We start from the raw sequence: 24,990 nt of genomic DNA, 5'->3' as shown, positions 1-24,990 counted from the left end.
ACGACAATATTGAGTACCAGAGTGCGAGGTATTTGCGCACACGCACGCCATACGCGCCCATACACATGCAGTTTTGTAGTGGCGCAAAAGAAAGTAATTCTGTCTGAAAGAGCATCTTCTAAAGGGCGCGTAAACTTTGACGTTTGGAAATTAACACATCTTCCTGTTTGCCCAATATATATGATAGAATGAGGGAACATGAGAAGTCCATAGAAAATGGCAAAGGGTCAAATTTAGCCTTGCACTGCCAAAAGTGTAAGTGTGAGCCGTTGTTTAGCAGGCTAAACATGTTAGGCAAGAGTCGGGATAAGATGGCACTCGAAATTTTAGAGGCGTATTGGATACAGAAGAAAGATGAGAGATGGATTAGTGAAGCTTCGTTGAGTTTACGTAGAAAAGAATTTAATTTTATTGAGCCATCCTCCTGAGTTATGCAAAGAACGAGAGTATTATCGGGCCTCTAGCTGTTATTCTTGGCCTAAAGTTGTTATTCTTGGACTCATCTTACGTTTTGGGGCCAAGGGAGTTTACAGAATTTTTCCCCTCAAGTACATGGGCCTCGTGGCTTCTTAGATGTTGGCAAGATAAAGTTTCTCATTACATAGGGACTACTTAAGTTATGGGGTGTAGATGGACATGTCCTACTGTATATGTGTGGTGGTGTTTTTAGGGAATGACTTGTGACTTTGTGGTGATATTGCCTGTCCAGCGAGGTAGGAGTTGCTGGGCAAAGCAGAGGTGTGGATTTACAAGACAGTATAGATTTTGTGACTGTCATGTTTGGTTGATGTTTTCGGGCTGAGAGGAAGAAAGTGTCAATATTTCCTTGGGAAAGAAGAGGAAGAATAGAAGAAGAGGAAGAAGAGATTGGTCACCGCCATGTTTGGACAAGGTTAAGGTCTGCGAGGAAGAGAGTGCCATTTTCCCCCTGGGCAAAGAAGAGGAAAATGAGAAGAAGAGGAAGTTGAGACGTGCCTGAGTGTAGAAGAGGAAGTGTTTTCCGGTTCTTCTTACAGCTGGTAGTGTGCGCGTGTGGTGTGTATCTTCTCCTGTGTTTGTGTTTGTTTGCGCCACATATCTGAGTACGATGATGCACCAACTAGCCCCTCAAGCCGTTATTTTGAGATACCTCTACGGGTAAGCTTGGGTTAAACAACTGCAGCACCGGTGAACTGGTTAGGTGCTGCTTGAGCTGCTCAAACGCCGACTTGCATTCGTCCTTCCATTCAAAGTTCTTCTCCGTCTTGGTAAGTTCAGTGAGTGGTCGGGCAATTCGGGACAAAATTTTGACGAAGCGTCGGTAGTAATTGCATAGGCCCAGAAAGCTGCGAACTTGTTTCACATTCTTGGGTGCCGCCACCTGAGCAACTGCACGTATTTTTCCGGGTCTGGCCTCACCGTTCTTCCGTCGATGATGTGCCCCAGATACTTTATACTGTCGGCAGCTAGTGGCATTTCTTCGGCTGCACGCGTAAGCCAGCTGAACTAAGGGCATCGAAAACGCACTGCAGATCTTTTAAATGATTGTTGGCGCTCTTGGAAAAAACGATGATTTCATCCAGATAAGCAAGGCATACTCTCCATAGCTGATTTGTCAAGACTTTGTTGATCATGCGTTGGAAAGTAGCCGGGGCATTACATAGTCCAAAGGGCAGCACGTTGAACTCATAGAGCCCTGATCCCGCCGAGAAGGCTGTTTTCTCTTTGTCTGCTTCTCGTATGGGCACCTGTCAGTATCCCGAGGCCATGTCGAGCGTTGTGAAGAAGCGAGAGCCCTGTAGCCTGTCCAAGACGTCGTCTACCCGAGGTAGCGGATGTACATCCTTCTTCGTTATCGAGTTGATTTTTCGGCAATCCACGCAGAAGCGCCACGCCCCGTCACGCTTTCGGACGAGTACTACTGGTGACGACCACGGGCTTGTCGACTGTCTGATGACCCCCTTCTCCAACATTTCGCCGACCTGTTCCTCAATGATCCGTCTCTCTATTGCAGAGTTGCGGTACGGGTTCTGTCGCACAGGTTTTGAACCGTTAGTGTCAATCTCGTGTTCGACTATTTCCGTGCGTCCCTTTGACCGGCGCTGGGGAAAAGGTGGTCATATTCCCTGAGTAGTGCTTCAAATTTTTGTGCCAAACTAGGATCTTGGTTCTCTCCGTATGTAACCTCGCCTACCCCGCCTTTAGGAGCGCTAGGTGGCCCCACGGAGATTTCAACGTTCCGAAGGGGAGTCACTTGAATTATGGCAGTCCCCTTCACGACAGTCACATTGCTGGCTGTGGGGTTTGCGACACGTATCCGCGTGATCTGCTCTCTTCTAACGTCGGTCAGCATTCGTGCTACGCTTGGACGTATCTTTTCTGATAGTTGTTTTAATGGCTCGACGAAGCCTACACCCACTTCTGCGATCGTTACCGGCAATGTAACCTCCGAGAAAGGTGGGACTTGGGGGTTAACTTGGCAGTCCGCCGTGGTCCTATTCTTCATGAGGAGATCTGAATCGTCCAAATTAAGTTTTAGATTCTGTCCGCAAAAAGTGACCGTCCTCTTGGGGAAACTAATCACCATACCCGAATGTCTGCAAAGAGGGAGGCCGCCAAGGATGTCGTACGGAAATGCCTCAAGAACGAATAGCTGCTCTCGTATCTCGTCACGACCACTCTAATGATAAGCTCCACCTCACCAGCAGCGCTGACTAATTTGCCGTTCACGTCCTTGATGAGTGCCGTACCGGGGCGCATTGCAGCGCCACTTCTTGACACAAAGCTGCGTGAGGCAATATTCATAGATGCTCCGGTATCAATTATCATTACTACGTCCCTGCCGTTGACAGACACTGGGATTGAAATTAGGTGGGAGGGGGGATAGGTCGCGCAGATGGAGTTTTCTTGGGCTTCCCGGGGCGTACCTCCCAAGCCCCGACTCGTTAGTTTCCCTGGTATTGAGTTGGGCCGGTTCCCTCTGCTGGTTGCCTGTACTGCCGCATGATGTGGCCGGGCCGCTCTCACCGAAAACAGACCACTTGGCTGGAGAGATTTCTGTTTTGGCGAGACGGGAATCTCCGTGGCGCCAGCAGGGCCATTTTTTCGACAGCCAATGTGAGAGCTTTCACGCTCTCTTGAAGCGCCGCAAGCACCTGGGACGCATCTGTTGATGCTATCTGTTGCGCGGGGCTGCTTTCCCTACCCCCGCTGCCAACGGGCCCACCCGCTGAGCCGGCCGTTCCCTCTCCGATTTCGGGGTGAGATAGGGGCGGGGTTGTTGCGACCAGCTCCGGCAACGCATGCGTGGGCACGGCTGCCATTTCGTGGGCCATAGTGGTTACGTGGGTTAGGCGCTGCAGATGCTGCAGGAAATCCATCGTATTTTTCGGGTTGGAAATGGCCATTTTCTCCATCATATCGGCCGGTAGACCCCGCAGTAGGCATCGTACCTTTTCTGCTTCCGTTTTCGATGTGTTGGCCCGGGAGCAGAGCTGCAATATGCTGTATACGTACTGCCTCGGTGTTTCCTCTGGGAGTTTTTGCCTCTCCTGCAGTTGCACGTAAACCCAATCTTGCACGTGTTCCCCGGCAAAGTCCCGTCGAAGGGTCTCCTGCCATTGCTGCCAATTCTCTAGCTGTCGCGTGCCTGACTCCTCCCGTAGGACGGCGCTATACCATCGCTGGGCCTCTCCCGCGAATGCAAATATGATATTATCCGCCTTCTGCGCCTCCGACCAACCGAGCGCCTTCGCGTACCGTTCGTACAGGCGGATCCAATCCTCCACGTCCTCGTCTGCTTTACCCTGGAAGCAGGGGGTGGGCCGCAGGGTCGCGCCCCGCTTTCTGGTGTGCTATGAGAGTTCATTGTCAGAACTGTTCGGCTCCTTAATATATCCTCTCCGTGCTCATTGACTCACTGATGAAAAGTTTTTGGACGCAATTCTGAAAACGTCAGCAAAGCGGTCATTAATGCTCCGGGGCGTTTCTTCAGAATCCCTGTCGCACCATTTCTCTGCCGGGTCGATCCGTTCATCGTGAGTTTTAGCGCGCGCGCGTCGGGCGCGACGTTTCTGTCCGGAAGATAGCCGGTCCATATGTGTAACGTAGGTGATTCTGTACCCCGCACCTCCACCACTTGTCGCGAGTACGGGTACCCGCGGAGATGTCCGAGAAAAGTTCACGACTCAGTAGACTCTGCGTTTTGTAGCGCACACTGCTCCCGATCCCGACAAATCTACCCCGTAGTTCTAATTTCGGATTGTGCTCCGGCGCATTTTTGACTTAGGACAGCGGGTGTTCGAGCTGTCGCTGACATCTAAAACGGCCGGTCGATGTCGTGGCTAGGGCTACGAGAATTAGGACAGCGAAGAACTGTCACTGGCGTCTGCAGCGGCGACTCCGACGACGAGACTTAGGACAGCGGGGAGCTGTCGCTGGCGTCTTCGCCGACGGCTCGTTCGGGCGCTGCGGGAGGAGGTCAGGGTCAACCCAAGACTCTCGCTCTCGAACGCTCCCGGACGAGGTTGCTCTGGCCTCGTTTTCTGGTTCTCTTTACACCCCCTTCAGTGCCGAGGGCGTGGGGAGGGGTACTCCCTGCAAAGCGAAGGACGCTGCTTCCTTGCGTAACCTTTCGTCCTTTCTATATTTTTGCTTCCCTTTCGACTGTCCTTGCCCCCTCTGTCGGGATGAGCAGCAAGCGCGTTTCTTTATTTCTCTCCACAACTCCCAGGTGGCGTGCGCTACGTTACACAGTGAACAAAAAAGACGCGATGCTAACACGCGGGCGGTACCCAGCAGCTTTTTCAGTGCCGCTTGTACGTATACAACTTGCAGCACCGCAAAGCAGCAGCAGGAAGCAACGCGTGACGTGGCGCATATCATCATAGATGGAAGTGAGGAAACGTTGAAGAACCAAAACTACATAACCACCGTCGTAGACGATAATCCACAGGATAACGGACCAAATCAGCGGGCGTGCAGGCCACGGTCTGGCCGTCATATCGACATCGATTACGTGTGCGCTTGCGCTTTGGCCTTGCAATGCCAATCTGCCGCGGTCCAACTCACGTAAAGCTATCATCATGCGAAGTCTACATGTCATCCTTTCTTTGCTGCTACAATCACATATCCGGTGATTTTGAATCCGCCCCGGTTTTCCGACGTATCCCGGAGAAAAAATAAAACATGTGTCCGTCGGACGTGAACACCACCGATCGGGTTCATCCGCCGTACCCCTGAAAGATATTTCCCGGATCGGTACGGCTTTTCCGACGTATCCCGAACAAAAACGCACCGGGTACGTTACGTACATTTAAAAATATTGATGGAGTCTGTCCGACGCACCTTTCACCACAGCCAAATATTCCGAATGCACACAATATAATCAAGCCCCCACTTTCTTCTCATCCCACCACCCCCACTTAGAGGCTTAGGAGGCCTTCCACCTCAGGTGCTCGTCGGTCGGTCCCAAAAGCGCCTGGTCCGCCGTACTCGCGAGGCGGCAGGCACTTGCGGCGGCGAGGGATGGGACTGCTCCTGACCAACTGAGGCCGGCGTTCTTCTTCGCAGGCTTGCGTCCTCATTACAATAAAACGTTTCACAGGCAAGCAAGCCATTCGAGGTCGACCATGCGAGTTTTTAAAAGAATATTTTGGAAAGAAGCGCTTCCTGGGATGGAGCAGAGCCCACACGGAGAGGTATTGTTTCAATCCTGCTATATGTACTTCCACCAGTCGTTCGTATGTTCAAGTATATACAGGTGTTCCTGCTCATTACAAGCCTGTAAGGGTTAGCTCATAGGAATCGTTCTGAAGTGGAAACAACATCTTTTAAATACTGCATTCAGAATAAAAGCTTTTGTGATACAGGCTCCTTACGCATAGAATGTTTAGCTAAGCCTCCGAGCGCACGATCGCGTTTTTTTTTTAAATCACTCATGTTTTGATTGTTTTCGACGAAGTATACAGCCTAAGATGGGATTTGACTTTTTGGCGCCATCTAGAGGATGTTCTTGCGACTAATATTCGCCGCGAGATCTACCGAGAGGTGGCGCCACCGTCACTCCGACAGTGGGATCGACAGCTGGCGGCGCTCGCAGAAACACACGCAGCGTATGTCTGCTTCCGAGTTTACGGTAGGTTTGTTGGGGACGAATACGTGCCTTATGCAATGCATTAGCGATTTACTGTTTAGATTGTTGCAATATTGCACAGAGTCGACAAATATCCATGAATTTCGACCATGCAGAAAAAAAAAAAACAAGGTGCGCGGATTTTAGGTAAAGAAGGCACGCAACCACCCATCTTTAAGATTTACTAGCATCGCTTTGAACGCTTTTTGCGTTGTACGGCGCTCACAGGTCTGATACTTGGGCCTGAACATGACATATATTATCGCCTTTTCGACAGCCTGCGCGTGTCCTATTCGAATGAGACGGGCAAATTTAGTGTCAAGCCTTTAGAAGACGCGCAGGACACCAGGACGCCTCTACACTGCGTTTCACACCCTGCTCTGCTTACGTTTGTCGATGTGGCAGCATGGCGCTCAGTCTCTCTCTCTCTCCCACGCTCTCTGCTGTTGGCATTGTTTTGATTCTTTCTCTTGCACAGAGCCATTGAACGCACTTCCGTCTTCCTCTATTGTTTGCTTCTGGATTCTTTTGGATTCTCATTCCAAGGGTATGTAATCAGGTACAGGACGAAGATGGTGGTCTCTTTTAAAGTCTCCCGTTAGAAGTTCGAAAACAATCTCGCTTGTGGAAAGCCGAGAATCCTCTGTTCGCATTTCATCATCATCAGCATAGTAATAATAATCATCATCATCAGCCTGACTACACCCGCTGCAAGGTGAAGCCGCTCCCATATTTCTCCAAATAACCCGGTTCTGTGGTAGCTGCATCCACTTGACCCCGGCGAACTTCGTAACCTCGTCCGCCCACCTAGCTTTCTGCCGCCCCCTGCTACGCTTTCCTTCCCTTGGAACCCAGTTTGTTACCCTAAGCGACCATCTGTTATCCTCTCTTCGCACTACATGTCCTGCCCATGCCCATTTCTTCTTCCTAATTTCCACTAGAATGTCGGTAACGAGTTATTTCTCTGATCCACTCTGCACGCTTCGTATCTCTTAATGTTACCCCTACTATTTTTCGTTCTATAGCCATCTGGGTTGTTCTCAACTTAAATAGAACTCTCTTGGTTAGCCTTCACGTTTCAGCCCCATAGGTGAGTACAGGTAAGATTCAACTATTGTATACTTTCCTCTTGAGCGATATCGGTAAGCTGCTAGTCATAATCTGCGAGTGCTTGCCAAATGCATTCCATCCCAATGATATTCTTCTTGTTATTTTTTTTTCACGCTCCGGATCTGCAGTTATAACCTGTCCTAAGTAGACATAATAGCCTACTACTTCCAGTGCTTCGCTACCTAGCGTAAACTGCTGTTCCTTCCCGAGGCTGTTGAACATTACCTTAGTCTTTTGCATATTGATTTTCAAGCCTACCTTTCTACTTTTCCTGTCTAGGTCATCAATCAATATTTGCAGTTCATCCCCCGAATTACTTAGCAAGGCAATGTCATCAGCAAATCGCAGATTACTAAGGTATTTTTCATCTACCCTTATCCCCAACTGGTCTCATTCCAAGTCTCTGAGTACTTCCTCTAAGCAAGCTGTGAATAGCACTGGGGAGATTGTGTCTCCTTGCCTAACACTGTTCTTTATCGGAATTTTGTTACTTTCTTTATGCAGAACTATGGTTGCTGTGCAGCCACTGTATATATCTTCCAGCACTTTCACGTACGGCTCGTCTGCCTCCTGTTTTCGTAATGCCTGCATCACCGCCAAGGTTTCAACTCAGTCAAATGCTTTTTCGTAATCAATGAATGCTATGTATAAGGGCTGGTTGTATTCTGAGCATTTTTCTATCACCTGGTTGATGGTATGAATATGATCGATAGTAGAGTACCGTTTTTTGAAAACCTGCTTGATCCTTTGCTTGATTGCAGTCTGATGTTGTCCTGATTCTATTAGCAATTGCCTTAGTAAATACCCTTTACATAACAGACAGTAAGCTGATTGGCCTGTAATTTTTAAGGTCCTTAAAGTCCCCTTTTTTATGAAAGAGGATATTGTTTGCATTCTTCCATGGTTTCGGTACCGTCGATGACACCAAGCCCTGTGTGTACAGGGTGGCCAGTTTTTCTAGAACGATATCCCCCCGTCCTTCAACAAATCTGTAGTTACCTGATCCTATCCAGCTGATTTCCCCTTTTTCGTAGTTTCTAATGCTTTCTTGACCTCGTCCTTCGTCATTGGTGGAACGTCTGACTGTTTTCCCCTACCGCCAATCTCATTACGGCCATGACTACTTAGGTTACTGCAGAGATCTGTATAGAACACCTCGGCTACTATGACTATCTTGTCCATTTTCGTGATGACGTTGCCCGCCTGGTCCCTTATCGCATTCATCTGGTTTTTGCCCATGCCCAATTTATTCTTTACCACTTTAAGGCTTCCCTCGTTCTTTACAGCATGTTGAATTTTCTCCATGTTATACTTCCTTATATCGGCGACCTTGCACTTATTAACTTTGATATCTCGTCCAATTCTACCTGGTCTGTTGGATTGGAAGCTTCATACTCCGGCGTTTCTTAATCAAATATTTCGTCTATTTAGACAGCTTATCGGTATCCACTCTAACTATCCTACCACCTACTTCTATAGCGCACTCAGTAATGATATCTTTGAAATTATTGTTCATTGCTTCTAGGGTAATGTCGCCATCCTCGGTTAGATTGGATATCTATTCTGTAGCGAGATCCAGAACTCTTCTGCCCTCCCCCTCAACGCTAATATGTTGATGAGTTTTTTTCTTACTAATCTGTTGCGTTCCTTCTTCAGATTTAAGCTTATTCGGGACCTCACCATTCTGTGGTCACTGCATCGCACGTTCCCGATTACTTCTACATCTTGCACAATGGCGGGGGTTGAACACGGTATGAAGTCCATTTTATTGTTAGTCTCCCCTTAGGACGTTTCCATGTCCATTTCCGGTTCTTACGTTTGCTGAAGGAGGTATTCATGATAATTAAGTTATTGTGCTCTGCAAACTCAACTAGTAACTCCCCCCTGCTATTTCTAGAACCAAAGCCATAGTCACCTACTGTGTCTCCTGCCTGCTTTTTCCCTACCTTGGCATTGAAGTCGCCTATTAGTACAGTATACTGCGTCTTTACCTTTCGCATTGCCGATATATCTTCGTAGAAGCTTTCAGCTGCCTGGTCATCATACTACATGTAGGTGCATAAGCCTGTACGACCTTCAGTTTATACCGCTTATTAAGCCAAAATACGATGCCTGCCACCATCTTATTAATGCTAAAGAATTATTCTATATTACATGTGAAATGTGGATTTAATGGTTGGTTGGAACGTCTAGCGCTGGCAGTACTTTGGGCACAAGGGATCGAATTACCAGCCGCAGGGCACAGCTTCAGCGCGAGCGAGATGGGCGCCGGAGACAAGCGATGGTGATGGCGATGTCGCAGCGTTTTCTGTTCTTTGTCTTCTTTACATTTCCCCCGCGTGAAGAAGTCGCCATCCTGTCGACTCAGGGGGAAGAGACGACCAGAGGGTTGTAATATGGCTTGAGGCGGCTAACGTGGACAACCTCGCGGCCGCGTCGGCGGTGATCGGAAGAAGGGGTGACTGGCTCGATGACGTAGTTCACAGGGGATGTGCGTTCCAAGACGCGATAAGGTCCGTGGTATTTGGTGTCTAGTTTGTTGGTGGCAGGAACGCATAGCCAAACGAAGCTGTCGGCCAGGAACGTGGGAGCAGGGGTATCGGTATCATGCTGATCTTTGCGATAGCCTTGAGTGTTGGAGGTAAACGTGCGAGCTAGCTGCCGGCATTCCTCGGCCTTCTGTGCAATATCTGACAAGGCACTGTACTCAGAGGCATCTGGATGGTATGGCAAAATTGTGTCCAGAGTACAAGATGGTTCACGGCCATATAAGAGAAAGAAGGGCGAAAACCCAGTTGTTGCTTGGGTGGCTGTGTTGTACGCGAACGTTACGAATGGCAGTACCTGGTCCCAGTTGGAGCTTCCCGATTTAGATGTAACATACATTGCGAGCATGTCCCCAAGCGTACGGTTGAAGCGCTCCGTGAGGCCGTTTGTTTGTGGGTGGTACGCGGTTGTAGCCCGATGTATCGATTTGCAAGACGACAGGAGCTCTTGAACTACTTCGGAAAGAAAGACACGACCTCTGTCACTCAGTAGCTCGCGAGGGGCGCCGTGTCGAAGAATGAAGTGGTGTAGAAGAAAATGGGCTACCTCACAGGCTGTCGCCGCGGTAAGTGCAGCAGTCTCGGCGTAACGGGTAAGGTGATCGACTGCGACGATGACCCATCGATTACCAGCGGCCGTGCATGGTAGCGGACCATAAAGGTCGATTCCCACGCGATCAAACGGGCGAGCTGGACAAGGTAAAGGCTGGAGAGGGCCAGCGGGGTGGCGAGGAATCTTGCGTTGTTGACAGGCGGTACAAGAGCGAATGTAGCGCCGTACGAAATTGTACATTCCCCGCCAGTAGTAGCTCTGACGAATTCGATCATAGGTTTTGAGGACGCCGGCATGAGCGCTTTGAGGGTCAATGTGATTGTGGGCAGAAACCTCGGAGCGGAGGTGGCGCGGAATGACAAGAAGCCACGTTCTGCCGTCTGAGTTGTAGTTCCTGCGGTAGAGAAGGCCGTCCCGAATGGCGAAATGGGAGGCCTGTCGGCGGAGTGCCCGAGGATGCGTAGCCGCGGAAGTAGTGCCAAGGATATCCAGCAGGTTAGAAACCCAAGGATCTTGTCGTTGCTCGAAAGGCATATCCTCAATGGTGAGTGCTGACAAGAATGCTTGAGGAGGGGACGATGAGTTAGGCGAGCGCACCGGTGACCGAGAAAGAGCGTCGGCGTCAGAGTGCTTGCGGCCAGAGCGGTACACTACACGGATGTCGTATTCCTGAAGCCTGAGAGCCCAGCGCCCGAGACGGCCAGATGGATCCTTGAGAGACGCGAGCCAGCAGAGAGCGTGATGATCTGTAACTACCTCGAAGGAGTGGCCGTATAAGTAAGGGCGGAACTTCGTTACAGCCCACACGATTGCTAAGCACTCCTTTTCGGTAACGGAGTAGTTGGACTCGGCTTTGGTGAGAGCACGGCTTGCGTAGGCGACAACGTATTCGGAGAAGCCAGGCTTGCGCTGGGCGAGGACGGCGCCGAGGCCGACACCACTGGCATCGGTGTGAAGTTCTGTAGGTGCAGTAGGGTCGTAATGGCGAAGGATTGGGGGTGACGTCAGAACATTGCACAGTGTCGCGAATGCATCATCGCAGGCTGGCGACCAAGAGGAGAGGTTAGGGGTGCCTTTCAAGAGCTGTGTAAGGGGGGCTATGATGGTTGCGAAATTCCGAACAAAACGACGAAAGTACGAGCAGAGGCCCACGAAGCTTCGCAGTTGTTTTAAAGTGGTCGGTTTCGGAAAGTCAGCGACGGCGCGCAGCTTCTCAGGATCAGGCAGAACTCCATCTTTACACACAACATGTCCGAGTATTGTGAGCTGGCGGGCACCAAAGCGGCACTTTTTGAGGTTGAGTTGAAGACCGGCGCGGGTTAGGCAGGTGAAGACCTGGCGAAGTCGAGTCAGGTGGGTCGGGAAGTCGGTTGAAAAGACGACGATATCATTGAGGTAGCATAAACAGATGTTCCATTTCAGGCCGCGCAGTAGTGTCCATCATTCTTTCAAATGTGGCTGGGGCGTTACAGAGTCTGAATGGCATAACATTAAATTCGTATAGTCCGTCTGGAGTAATAAAGGCGGTCTTAGGACGATCCGCCTCTGCCATGGGCACCTGCCAATACCCGGAGCGTAAATCGACTGAGGAAAAGAATTCTGCGCCTTGCAAACAGTCTAGGGCATCGTCGATTCGTGGGAGGGGGTACACATCACGACGAGTGATTTTGTTGAGGCGGCGATAATCAACACAAAATCGTATGGAGCCATCCTTCTTTTTAACTAGAACCACAGGAGACGACCATGGGCTACAGGATTCTCTAATTACTCCGCGTTGCAGCATGTCATCGACTTGTTGGGCAATAACACGGCGCTCAGTCGGGGACACCCGATACGGCCGCTGATGGAGAGGTGGGTGAGCGCCAGTGTCGATGAGGTGGGAAACGGTCGTCGTGCGGCCCAAGGAAGATTGCGGAATGTCGAAGGAGGCGCGGAATTGGTGTAGAAGGTCAAGAAGTTGCTCGCGGTGGCGCGGTTCTAGAGCGCTGTCCACGGAATGGTCAAAAAGGTCCCGCTGTAGCGGATCTGAAGCCACACGAGTTGGAGTCAAGGCGTCAACTTGGCAAACAGGGAATGACACATCATCAAAGGTGAACAGAAGGTCCACGGGCTCGATGCGGCCGAGGCACTCCCCTTCGATCAACATAGCGGGAGAGGGAAGAGGATTGGCTACCAGAAGTGTGCTAGCGCCATTTTTCATGTCAAGGACGGCAAACGGCAGCGGTAAGTGGCGGCGGCGGCAGACAACGTTAGAGGGCACAAAGAGGACTGTCGCGGCGGTGGTAAAAGAGGCAGTGAGGGGAACCAGAACAGCGCTAACGGGTGGAATGGTTGTGTCATGTGCTACGAGGAGTTTGGTCGCAAAACGAGGACACGGCTCGTGGAGCAGGGCATCAGACGGTGCATCACTCGATTCAATAAGCTCTACTTGTGGACTGGCGCAGTCAATGATAGCATGATGCTGGGACAGGAAATCCCAGCCGAGAATGACGTCATGAGAACATGTGGGGAGAACGACGAATTCGATGATGTACAAGGCTGCAGCAATGACGACGCGAGCAGTGCAGATAGCTGTCGGCTGTATACTGTGAGCGGATGCGGTACGAAGCGATAGTCCCTCGAGAGGCGTAGTCACCTTTCGGATGGAGCGGCAGAGTTTTTGGCTGATAACTGATACAGCGGCACCGGTGTCGACGAGCGCAAGAGTATGAACACCTTCAACGATGACAGGAATAACATTCGCGGGATTAAGACGAGGACTTTGAAATTCGGTCGGATACGCAGTTCGTGCCTCGCGAACTGCGGCGGTTAGTTTTCCGGCTGGGTAGCGGGTCGTCGGCGCATTGGCGAAATGGAGCAGCGACGTGGTGATGGCGAACGACGAGGGCGGAAGTCCGGAGGTTCAGGGGGTGCTGTTGGAGGACCCGATGGGACTGGGAACTGGGGGGCCAAATAAGGTGGCGCAGGCCGTGCAGCAAAGGCCATATTTATTCGGCGCCGGCAGTAGCGTGTAGTGTGTCCGGGGATGCCGCAGTGGTAGCAAATAGGCCTGTTGTCCGCAGTGCGCCATGGAGATGGTGTCTGACGCAAGGGGGAAGCAAAGGCTGGTAGTGCGGACCGCATGGGGGGCGAAGCATAGGCATATGCTGGCTCAGGCGGTGGACTTGAAGTGACTTCGGCATACGTGCGACGCAATACTTGAGGAGGAGCCGGCGCGAATGCTGGAGCGTAGCTCAGTGGCGCAACGCCGGAAGATGAAACTGTAGGCGTGAGTAATGGCATTGAGGGTGTGACCGGAGCTGATTGAGGAACAGGATTAGGGAGGACTTCAGAGACATGCTGCTGGATTGCACGGCGAAGCTCCGGAACAAGGCCAGTTGTTGACGACTCCTTAACATATCGCTGTAGGGACAGTTGGCGCACGACCTCCTGACGTATAAAAGCCTTGATGTCTTCAGAGAGGCTAGATGACTCCCTCTCCGCGGCTAATCCAGCGAGTGATGCATCAGGCTGGCGAATCAAAGCACGCTCCTTGCGGAGTTCGTCGTAGCTTTGACAGAGGTCGTATATTTCCTTGACCGTATTGGGACCTTTGGCGATAAGCATTTTGAAAGCGCCGGCATCAATTCCTGTGAGGACATGACGTATCTTAACGGCCTCGGTCATGGTCGGGTCAACGCGGCGACACAAATCAACAATGTCCTCAATATAACTGGTGAAAGTTTCACCGGGCAGCTGTAGTCGCGATCGAAGACGCTGTTCCGCGCGGAGTTTTCGGACGGCGGGGCGGCCAAAGACATCAGAAAATTTAGTCTTGAAATTCGCCCAGGTGGAAAAGTCCGACTCGTGGTTTCGAAACCACAGATTAGCGACGTCGCTCAAGTAAAAGATGACATTGTTGAGCTTACGGTTGTCGTCCCAGTTATTGTGACGGCTGACCCGTTCGTAAGTGGTCAGCCAATCGTCGACGTCGTCATCGCTGCTTCCGCTGAAGGTAGTCGGGTCCCGTTGACGGAGCGCACCTGTGCAGGTGACGGGCGGAGGCAGGTGAAATGAAGTCGGCTCCGTCATTGGGGTAGTCAATGTTCTGCTGCGAAGTTCCAGGGCGAGATGGGTACAGGGAACTTCAGATTGACCTCCACCAAGTGAAATGTGGATTTAATGGTTGGTTGGAACGCCTAGCGCTGGCAATACTTTGGGCACAAGGGATCGAATTACCAGCCGCAGGGCACAGCTTCAGCGCGAGCGAGATGGGCGCCGGAGACAAGCGATGGTGATGGCGATGCCGCAGCGTTTTCTGTTATTTGTCTTCTTTACACATGCTATATGCCTACTGACAAGGAAACCTACTCCTAGTTGCCTCTCCGGTAAACCTCGATAACACCGTACATTCCCATCCTTCTGTACAGTATATGCCTCACTCGGCCTCCTAGCCTCATTAACTCCTATGACATCCTATTTCTTACCTTCTAGTTCCTCTAACAGCACTGCTAAACTAGTTTCACTAGCTAGGGTTCTAGCGTTAAGCGTTGCCAGGGTCAGTTTCTAATGGCGGCTTGTCCAGCGGAGCTAGGAATTCTTAGCACCCCCTGCTGCGTCACAGGTCTGACCGCCGCCGTAGTCAGTTGTTCCGCAGCCGCTAGTGACTGAGGGCCGTTGTTTTATAGAACTAATGATGAGAGATTACGGCCAAATACTGCACCAGGGTGGCTAATTCCTGTTCTACTGAGGGAGTGCGTTGGCGGGGGTGTTCACCGTCATCAGATCGCACCCCAAAACCAGTTTATGCAATTCCATCGACACGCGGACCTTTTTTTTTTTTTAATCCGATGGAGGATTGCGCTGCACCGGGATTTGAACCCCGGTCCTCTTGCATGCGTGGCGTATGTTCTACCGTTGCGCCACAGCGGCACCTTCCGCCTCTGGATTCGTGTAAGTGAATCAACGTTTTCTTTACTCTGGGAGACCTCCACTTGATTGAAATGGCTCTCGCATAAAGGTGTTTGCCGCAGTAAGGCAGGCGCTCCTCTCTGACTGCCGACATCACTCTGGGCCCTCTTAAAATTATCACTCCTATCAGAAAATTTCTGCGATGCCTCGAATTGTGCTTCCCCTGTTGATGCCTTTGGGGTTGACTCGAATAAAGGAAAATTGGACATCAGCGTGAAAACGGTGGCATAATTACGACTTGCCTCTCTTTAAGTTCAATGACGGAGTCGGGGGTTAAGGCGAAATATGGTTCAGCAAAAATTTCCGGTAAAGCTGCATTTCTAGACGAAGCAGCTGCTGCAGGGAGCTCATCTGCTGAATTCGTAAAACGACGGCTGTCGGCAGCGGGAGTAGGTGCCTCAAGGCCCTCGATGTGGCGGCTGAGGAGCCTCATTGCCCGTGTGGCAGTCGCCTCGTACTCTTGTACAGCTTTGACGTCTTCTGCACAAGCGTCGACTTTGAAGGTATACATTTTCTCATTCAGCACGCACAGATCATCGTTGCAGGTTTTTGGTCTGACGTGAATGAGCTTTAATTCCAGTATTGTCCGCTCGTTCAATTTTAGTAGATCGTAGACTGTAGCCTACGATTTAATAAAGCCCACAGAGAACAAGGTTCGTGCTCTGACCTACAGTGCTTAAGATTTAATCGATGCAGCCTGGTTCATTATATCGTACTTGACTCGATGATTAAGCAAGCAAAATACAGCACCGACAGAGTACAGCCCGGCGGGTTGCCGTAGACTGAGGGGACATCAACTCGGGCTAGACAACCAGGCACAAGTATTCCCTAAAAACGAGATTATGCCGACACTGTGCAGGAAACCTCGCCGCACAGGAAAGCTGACTGCTCACGTGTAGAATGGTGACTGGATTGATTTTGCCGAGCTCACAGCAAGGCGGATGCTTTGTGCGGCAGATAATCTGGTATTGCACTGTGAAATGACTATAAATGATTTCCTGTAACTGAGAGCACTATAGGGAATTTCTGATGTGTATGATGTTTATAAATGGTAAATTAGTACTATAATTGTTTTATTTTTCAACGACAATAGATTTCACCATGTAACAGAACAAAATTTCACCATGTAACAGACAAAATTTAGGACTATCAGCAATTATTTTTCAATAACGTTAAAGAGCAAGCTACGAATCAGTAGCTGCGAATACATCGTAAAAACTGCGCTTGGTCGCTGTCATGGTCTGACAAGGAATTTTGAAAGCTGAAAATTTCTTCATCATTGTAATTATTGTTCAGCACTGACTTACGGCGGTTTTGTCGTTTACTTGCAATACAGGTGCCGGATATAAAACTACCCCTGAAAGAAATGAAGTTCATCTTATTATGGAGACTATAAATATGTAAGTTTATTCCCTGACTAAATACCGATGGTTAAGCACGTAGGAAGCTATTTTACTCCTCTGGTCACAAACAACCAGTTTGCTCGAAAGACAGCACAGATGAAACGGGGTTCTAATGAATCTAATGTTCAACCAGTGTACATATACTATGTGTATTATGTAATATTTAGTGAAACAGGTGCTGTGAACATTTGTTTCTCAAACGTTCAAGCATTTCTCTAAAGCATAATGTGCTCATTAGCACTGTTATGGGTGCGCAGAATCCTTCTACACAACAAAAATTGAAGAAATCAAATTCATATATGGGTTTAACGTGCGACATCGGCTATATGACGGATTGTGTAGGGGAGGGCCTCGTTGTCGTTGAACACGTGGGATTGCTTACCTTGCAGTTAAATTCCACAGCCAAGGAGCACCCTTCGAAATGGCCGTGATCAAACCACTGTGCGAGGCTAGGAAATTCGGAAAGGGCAAATAACATCCCCCGTTAGGCCGGTGTTTCAAATAAAAACACGAGCCTTGAACTGCAGTGATATGTCTCTAGATAACTAAGCTGGGGAGAAAAATAGCTATCGGTTCTTGCCTGCTCTCTCTGCTGGTTGCACTTCGAGCCGCTTTTCTTAGGCGTCATGGCAGAAATGCGGAAGAGAGGCGCTGATAGGTTTTTGATGAAATTAACATTGATGGGTGATCTTACGTCATGATGTACCCATTTTGCGTTAAATGTCTTGGTTTGCCATCACGATTTTTTCTTTATATATGAGCACCGCTTCCTATAATTCTTTTATTTTTACTGATAAGAGGGTTTTCTGTACGCGGTTCTGTCGGATCCTTGTTGGGGGCGTCTGGAGGATGTAAATATGCTGAGAGGAGCAGAGGGGGGAGGGGGCGTTATTTATTAACCATTTTTTATCTTTTACGGCACATGATTGGCTCCTGATGGGTGAAGGCTTATGGAAAGTACATGCAGTAGGAGGTTCCCACGATGTCGGAGACAGGTAGGGAGGAGGGGATGTTCTATCTCGTAAGGTTCTTCCAGACAATAAAGCGTTCATACACAGACACACAATTAGCAGCAGTTCCGCTGAAACAACTGCGTAGCTGCTGCAGAAGACACATGCCAACAATTCGGTCGCGTTCCTGCAGCGCAAGTTCTAACTCGTGCGCGTGGGTTACGTAAGCCCTTTTTGAAATGTTTGGATCCCAAGGGGTCTGTTTCTTAGCCACACGGTGTGGACAGTACACTGCATCCTCACCTATGTGAATCTACTGAAGTTACATGCCATCGGTCCTGCTTTGTCCACCAGGTGGGACTTCCATGAATGCTCTTGGAGCCACACTAATGGCCCCTATTACATCACCATGACCATCGTGGCTGCGAATGAGGCTTCTCATCAACTACACGTGTTGAGCTTTGTAGCGTGCGTGTGTGTGTGGGGGGGGGGTGCGACAAAATTGCCAGAAAGCAGTCTATGTGACCTGGGGCTTTTGGGTGCTTTTTCTACCCTCCCTTCTCCCCTGTAAGTGCTCTAGCTTTTCTAATCTCCCTGTTTTATCAACATCATTCTCTTCTTTCAAGACAAAATTCAAACAGCTATAATCACGAGGTTTTTACTGTGCCTTTTGGTTTGGTTTTATCGGGTTGAAAGTCCCTTAACGACTCAGGAGATGAGAAACGCCGCAGTGGAGGGTTCCGGAATTTTGGATCACCTGTTTTTTTTAAACGTGTACTGACTTCGCACAGCACACGGGCGTCTTGCTTTTCGCCTTCATCCAAAAATGGCCGCCGCGGCTGGGTTTCGATCCCGCACCCTCAAGCACAACAGTCTAGCGCCCTAATCACTGCACCACGGCGAAAGGTATAATGAAATTGGTTCATTTAAAGTCGTTCTTTATACACGCTTTCCTGGAGACGCATTGGCGGGCGTTTCGGAGGCTGGTTTGTTGGAGCTGACTGCCATAAAGCTCGAGTGCTTTTCCACTTAATGGCCTGTCTTCCGGATGACATAACATGATGCTCCAAAGGATTTACCCTGCGTCAATGGAGCAGCAGATTTTCATCATCATCATCAGCAGCAGCAGCAGCAGCCTGACTATACTCATTGCAGGGCGAAGGCATCTCCCATATTTCTCTTTTTCTGCTACAGAGTTGTTGTAAGCAGCATGAAGTGGCTCCACCAGTGCCATCGCTGGGGCAGCGGCTCGTCTGGCGTCGTCGCCGCCGCATAAAATGGAAACATCTGACTTCTTTTGATCGAATCAGGCAAGTTCCCTGAACAAATTTGGTATTAAAAATACTAGCGACAAAATGCCATTTCTGTGCAAAATTTGAACTGTGAGGATTCCGCGGTTTAGCTGGGAGAAGCATTCTACATCGCGCCTCTAATTGTGCAACGCGCTGTATATATATATATATATATATATATATATATATATATATATATATATATATATATATATATATATATATGTATATATATATACCGGGTGTCCCAACTAACTTGAACCAAGGGATACAAAATAATACATTTGAGGTAAGTCAGTAAAACCAACTGCATTCAACTGCCAGCCTCCTTGCGCACTACAGGCGATTTTTTGTTTTTGCAATTACTTAATTAGCTAATTATGTTAATTTTTCTAATTGATTAAGTATCGAATTTAGACCAAACATGTGAATTGGAAACTTGTAGAGCACCTTCAGAAACCCTCATTCCAGTAATTTCGATAAAGAAAGTCTCACGTGTATCTTTCTTTCTGGGCTCAAAAGAAAGCCCGCGAAATACAAATAATACCACGTGACTAGTGCATTTGTGCGCCGCGATTGTGGTGCTCTCAGTCGTGGTTTGAGCGAACGAAATTAGCGGCGGCCGTGTCTCCTTCACCCCGTTAAAGCGGCAGGCCGATTGGCCTGCGATGGCTTCTTCGCCCGCGTCCGACAGCCGGCCCACGTGATGGTGCAAGTAGCACCGAGAGCGGCGAGCCGACAGCACCGGGATTCTAACAAACCCTCCTTCTCTCCAATCAGCGAACTTTACGGCAAACGGATGAGCGATAAGGTATCAGCCACTGAATCTGCGCATACAGGCTTGGTTTTGGGTAAAGGGGCGAGATGACATGTGACTCGACTAAAATTAGCGCTGCACCTTCATTTGCCGGTTCTTTATAGTCATCCGCCCGTCGTGATGTAGGCTGCTGCGGTGCACAGGCCTGGCCAAGATCGCGGTGACGACGGGCGAGCTCGAGCTCGCTCCAACCATCGCCAACATTTCTGCCTGCCGCTGCAACGGGACCATCGGGTCACGGCCGCAGCTGATTTCGTTCGCTCAGACCACGACTGAGAGCACCACGATCGCTGCGCTCAAATGCGCTAGTCACGTGGTATTATTTGTATTTCGCGGGCTTTCTTTTGAGCCCGGAAAAAAAGATACACGTGAGACTTTCTTTATCGTAATTATTGGAGGGGGGGTTTCTGAAGGTGCTCTACAACATTCCAATTCACATTGTTGGTCTAAGGTGAATATTTATAAAATTAGAAAAATTAACATAATTCGCCAATTAACTAATTGCAAAACAAAAAATTGCCTGTAGTGCGCAAGCAGGCTGGTAGTTGTATGCAACTGGTTTCACTGACCTACCTCAAATATATTATTTTGTAACCCTTAGTTCAAGTTATCTGGGACACCCGGTATATATATATATATATATATTTTACTTTGTGTCTAATTATCTTTCCTCTAACAGATTACATTACTAATTTCTGTGGTTATCGAAGTAAACATTAAAAAAAAAATGACATAAACATACCATCCCCAACGCTTTCCTTGGCCTCGCCGACTGTTGGCTTCTTTCCTTCATATATATATATATATATATATATATATATATATTGGTTGGTTGGTTGGTTCACAGGAAGGGAAAGGCGCAGTATCTGTCACACTTGCTATGTGGACAAATGAACCGCACCGTAAGGGAAGGGAGGAAGGTGGGAGTGAAAGTGGAGAGAGAGAAAGGGGAGCCGTAGTGGAGGGCTACGGAGTAATTTCGACCACCTGGGGATCTTTAACGTGCGCTGACATCGCACAGCACACGGACGCCACTTCGTTTCGCCTCCATCGAAACGCAGCCGCCGCGGTCGGGTACGAACCCGGGAACTCCGGACAGTAGTCGGGCGTCTTACCACTGCACCACCCCGGCGGGGGATATATATATATATATATATATATATATATATATATATATATATATATATATATATATATATATATATATATATATATATATATATATATATATATATATTGGCCGCTGTTCCCCCTGCTACTTGCTCAGGTATTTACAGACAACTTATACTGCTGTCACACGGGCACAGCTGAACTCCTTTTAACTCCCTTCAACCAAGGTAGTCATTATCTCAATGGAGATACGCGCCGTGTCACACGGCAGTCCTTTAGGAAAGGAAGTTTAAGGAAGTTCCTAGCGTAAGGAGTTCTGATCATCTCTCTCGAGCAGGTAAAGGGAGTACTCTGGTTCCCTGTGAGCTTCAGTGCAGGTGTTAAATAAACGCATATGCATTAATTTTGAGTTTATAACTAGTTTTAATACTGTAGCACAACGCAAAGCATGGAAAAAAGTAAATGTGCAAATATCCAAGCATGCACGCAAGAATTTCGCAAGCACATTGTGGCCAGTAAAACAGACAAACCCGATACGCTATTAAAAGTAACAGCGCATTCCTTCCACATGAATGAAGATACATTTATATTTTAAAGTCAATTCAAACCGTTGAAAAGAAAGCAGCTAAAAATTATTTTACATGTTTTTAACTTGATTTTTTATATGCATACACAAAACGAACAGCGCCTAATGGGACCCCGACGGCGTTTCGGAGAAGCTGGTTCTCAGCCTTGTGACACGGCGACAACTCCTTTAGGGCTGAACTCCCTCCATGGCCCTTTATGGAAAAGAAGTTCGAGGGAGTTGGGACTCGCCCGTGTGACAGAAGTATTAAATACCCAAGCAAGTAGCAGGGGGAACAGCGGCCGATGTAGCTCAGTTGGAAGAGCTCCGGACGCGATATTCGGAGGTCGTGGGTTCGGCTCCCACCATCGGCACGTTGTTTTTCCTTCTACTTTGTGGTTAATTATCTTTCCCCTAAACAGATTACATTACTATTTTCTGTGATTATCTAAGTAAACATTAAAAAAAAAAGACATAATGTACCATCCCCAACGCTTTCCTTTCCTCGCCGACTGTTGGCTTCTTTCCTTCATATATATATATATATAGTTTGCTACAGAAAATAATAGTAAAGAGTGCACGATTATTTCGTATCAGCAATTAACATGCACCTAACGTCATTTATGAATATGCTGCTTCCTCCTAACCGGCGCCAGCTCTTTAAGAGCTGATGAAGTTCCAAGAAAAGTGCCTTGATGGGCGATTTGGTTGGTTATTATGTTAAAACAGCTTCATGCTTCATGAATAAAACCTCAGTTGTCATTTCAGCGCAATGTGTGTTTGTCTTTCTATCTGTCCGTGTTTCTAGCACTGTTTTAACATAATGAAGTCCCAAGGCTGTGCTGTTCCGGCCGGGTTGTCCTTCGTGCTTATTATTGAGCCAGCGTTGTCCACGCTATCAATAGAAATAAATTATCGGTCACTGAAGTGGTAAATGGACACTTATAGCAACCTATGTATGTACCGTCTTTGCCAAAACTAACCGGGTAGCATATTTTGCTTCTCGCGTGAATTCTAAAGCCAACATGGATTTCCAGAGCATCACAACTTTTTAGGAAGTGAGTACAGGAGCTCGACTTCACTTTGCACAGATTTACAACGTCAGAAGTGGTACGAATTATCTACTACCCGACTGAGAAGCGGAACACGGTTACTTTTGGCAAAAACGGTACATACGCCATGTGCGTGCTTATGTAAAAGACATGACTCTGAGACCTGATACGTCTTTGCCAAGACAGATGGCGCCAGTGCTTTCTAGTGTAAATTGAACGTCTACTTTGAGGAAAAATAATGGACGCTTCGTATCGAGTCTGTATGATATATGCAGTGATGGTTGGTTTAATAAAGTGGTTGATACTGTGTTTAGTTGACGGCTTGATTATTGAGTAGCGACTGGTGAGTAGTGAGAAAGACTCGTGTAGACAGTGCTGAAAGTCTTGCACCATCGGAGGGAGGTCTTTACTGATTCCAGCACAGGTGGCAAGAGAAATAAAGAGAGAGAGAAAGCGGCTCGTGGCCTGCTTTGCACATCGTTTTATAGAAATCAGAGGAATTATTTTTCTCCGTCGCGGGTTATAGAGGATATGTTAATGTATGTTAATGATCCTTATTAAAACTCTTCCAAATTGCCGAAACAACAGTAAAATGTTTTGACAACCACTGACAGGATTAAAATATTTCAGCCTCCTTCGTATTCATGCAGTCCTATACCTTCGATTGCGAGGGGTCTCAGACCCCTCTTAAATAGTGTGTGTGTGTGAGGGAGGGGGGGGCGGGGTCTCAGACTCTCTTACTTTAAGCCCTGGGTGTGTGTGTCGTTCAGCTTGAACACTTGCGATGGCATGTGATGTGTACCAGTGCGACAACGTGGTTTGACATTGCGGGGGGTTTCGTTTGAGGATGTGTCTTGCCGAACTGTCAGTACTATTCGATGATGACCACGGAGAAGCAGTAGGACGGATACCTTGAAGGCAGAGAAGAACGCTCGGTAAGAGTCAGCTATAGACGGTTGAAGCGAAGATTGGGTGCTTAGGTAGGAGCATTAGAATTGAGGCAACGAGTGCGCATGCTGTCGCGTCGGCCCTTAAGGCGAAGCTTATAGTGTCCTCTTAATTTTTATGCATGTTTAAATTAAGTGAAAATAATTTATGGGCCTACCTTCTGACGTAGCCACAGTCTGCATAAGTGCGATCAGTGGTGGCACGGCTGTGAAGAGCATGACCATCGCTGCGCTGACGATGCGTGATCCCATGGACCCAGTCGGAGACAGAACCATAAGGTGTAGTATGCGTGTGTAAAGCCGCGACAGAACCCAGAGTTGCACGGCGTCATTGGGCAGCACAATATATTAGATATGTCTGTAGGTTGACTCAGAGCTGTTTTCGGGGTGGAGCTTATCATACATCTTTCCATTATTTGAGCTCGTCCTTGCATCAATGACCGCGTTATTGAAAACGCGATGTGCACGTATTGTTTGTTATCGACTTCAATTAGTGAGCATAGGGGACATCTGTTCGATTAGGGGTCCCAGATAATATTCTCTATTTTAAACTAAGCGTTTATGCATAGGTATACGGGCGGGCAAACGTCTCCGCAGTCGATTGCACTTGGTGGCTTGTTCAACACGTGTCACGTCGCTGTGTGCGAAGTCACGGTTTGGCATGAACACTGGTCGTGTTATTAACGCGCTAATCGCCCTCGCTAGTGGGAAAATGTTTCGCACTTTTCTTGTTGTAGTCGCTCCCGTACAGATAAGGAACGGGGCAACAGCGCTGATAAGAATTATGTTCATTGAAGAACTACCATTGATTTATTTAGCTACGGCGGTGATGCTTACGGGCGCCCATGCCGTAAATGTCATGGGCAAAACCTTATCGCGCATGCCTGCCTGATCTTCGAAACCATACTGACATGTGGTACTGTTTTACGGAACAACAGAGCGGGTTTGCTGCTTTTAGTGGCTCCAGCGGCGCTACTTATGTCGCACGCATTTAGCAATTAGGCGCAATTATATTGATATTTAAAATTATTTTCCTCTTATAGAGGAGAACAGGGAGGTGCCAGTGCACGTGGGACAGAGGCTGTCATCATATGTGCACAACCCTAGCATCAGTAAGTCTGGTCCTGCAAGTATAGAGCAATCAGTGAACTGCCCCCAGGTAGTAATAACAAAGTGACGTGATAAATTAGCTCGAACAAAAATATTACATATGCGATATTAAGAATACAATAGCAAGAAGCGATTAGGGCACCTAATTTATTTAGATACCAACAATGAATACGTGATATGCTTTTTAATGGCAAACATATGGTCATAACATTATTTTCAATATTTCAAAATATTTTCTCTCTGTTTTCTTCCGCGAGTTTGGCCGGCCAAAAAAGACGGTGTACGCTCGACTTAAAAGGAAAGCCCTACATTGTTGCAAACGATGTTTCATCAAAGCATTAAACGAAAATTATACCTATTTCATGCTGAGTAAATTCGTTAATATTGGGAATGAAATTATCTACCGGTCATCTATGTTCAAAATTAAGGTCCAGGGCTCTAGGGGTGATATCACCCATTGTTACAGCGGCGAG

The 24,990-nt window shown here is 48.2% G+C and overlaps 1 long non-coding RNA gene across 1 annotated transcript in view; it reads right to left on the bottom strand.

The window, feature by feature from the left end:
* LOC146176938 (uncharacterized) overlaps window positions 1-23,738 on the bottom strand; it is a 31,655-nt gene extending 7,917 nt beyond the window's left edge. Inside the window, exons 1-2 of the long non-coding RNA XR_014701237.1 lie at window positions 23,566-23,738; window positions 17,057-17,123 (exon numbers count right to left, since the gene is read on the bottom strand). This is a non-coding gene — a long non-coding RNA (uncharacterized LOC146176938). The remainder of the gene's footprint in view (window positions 1-17,056; window positions 17,124-23,565) is intronic.
* Window positions 23,739-24,990: the final 1,252 nt, after the last annotated feature.

This window comes from Amblyomma maculatum, chromosome 10 (assembly GCF_055883805.1).
Source record: "Amblyomma maculatum isolate TAMU_Amacu chromosome 10, ASM5588380v1, whole genome shotgun sequence".
NCBI lineage: Eukaryota > Metazoa > Arthropoda > Arachnida > Ixodida > Ixodidae > Amblyomma > Amblyomma maculatum.
This window is presented reverse-complemented; position numbering and strand designations above follow the sequence as displayed.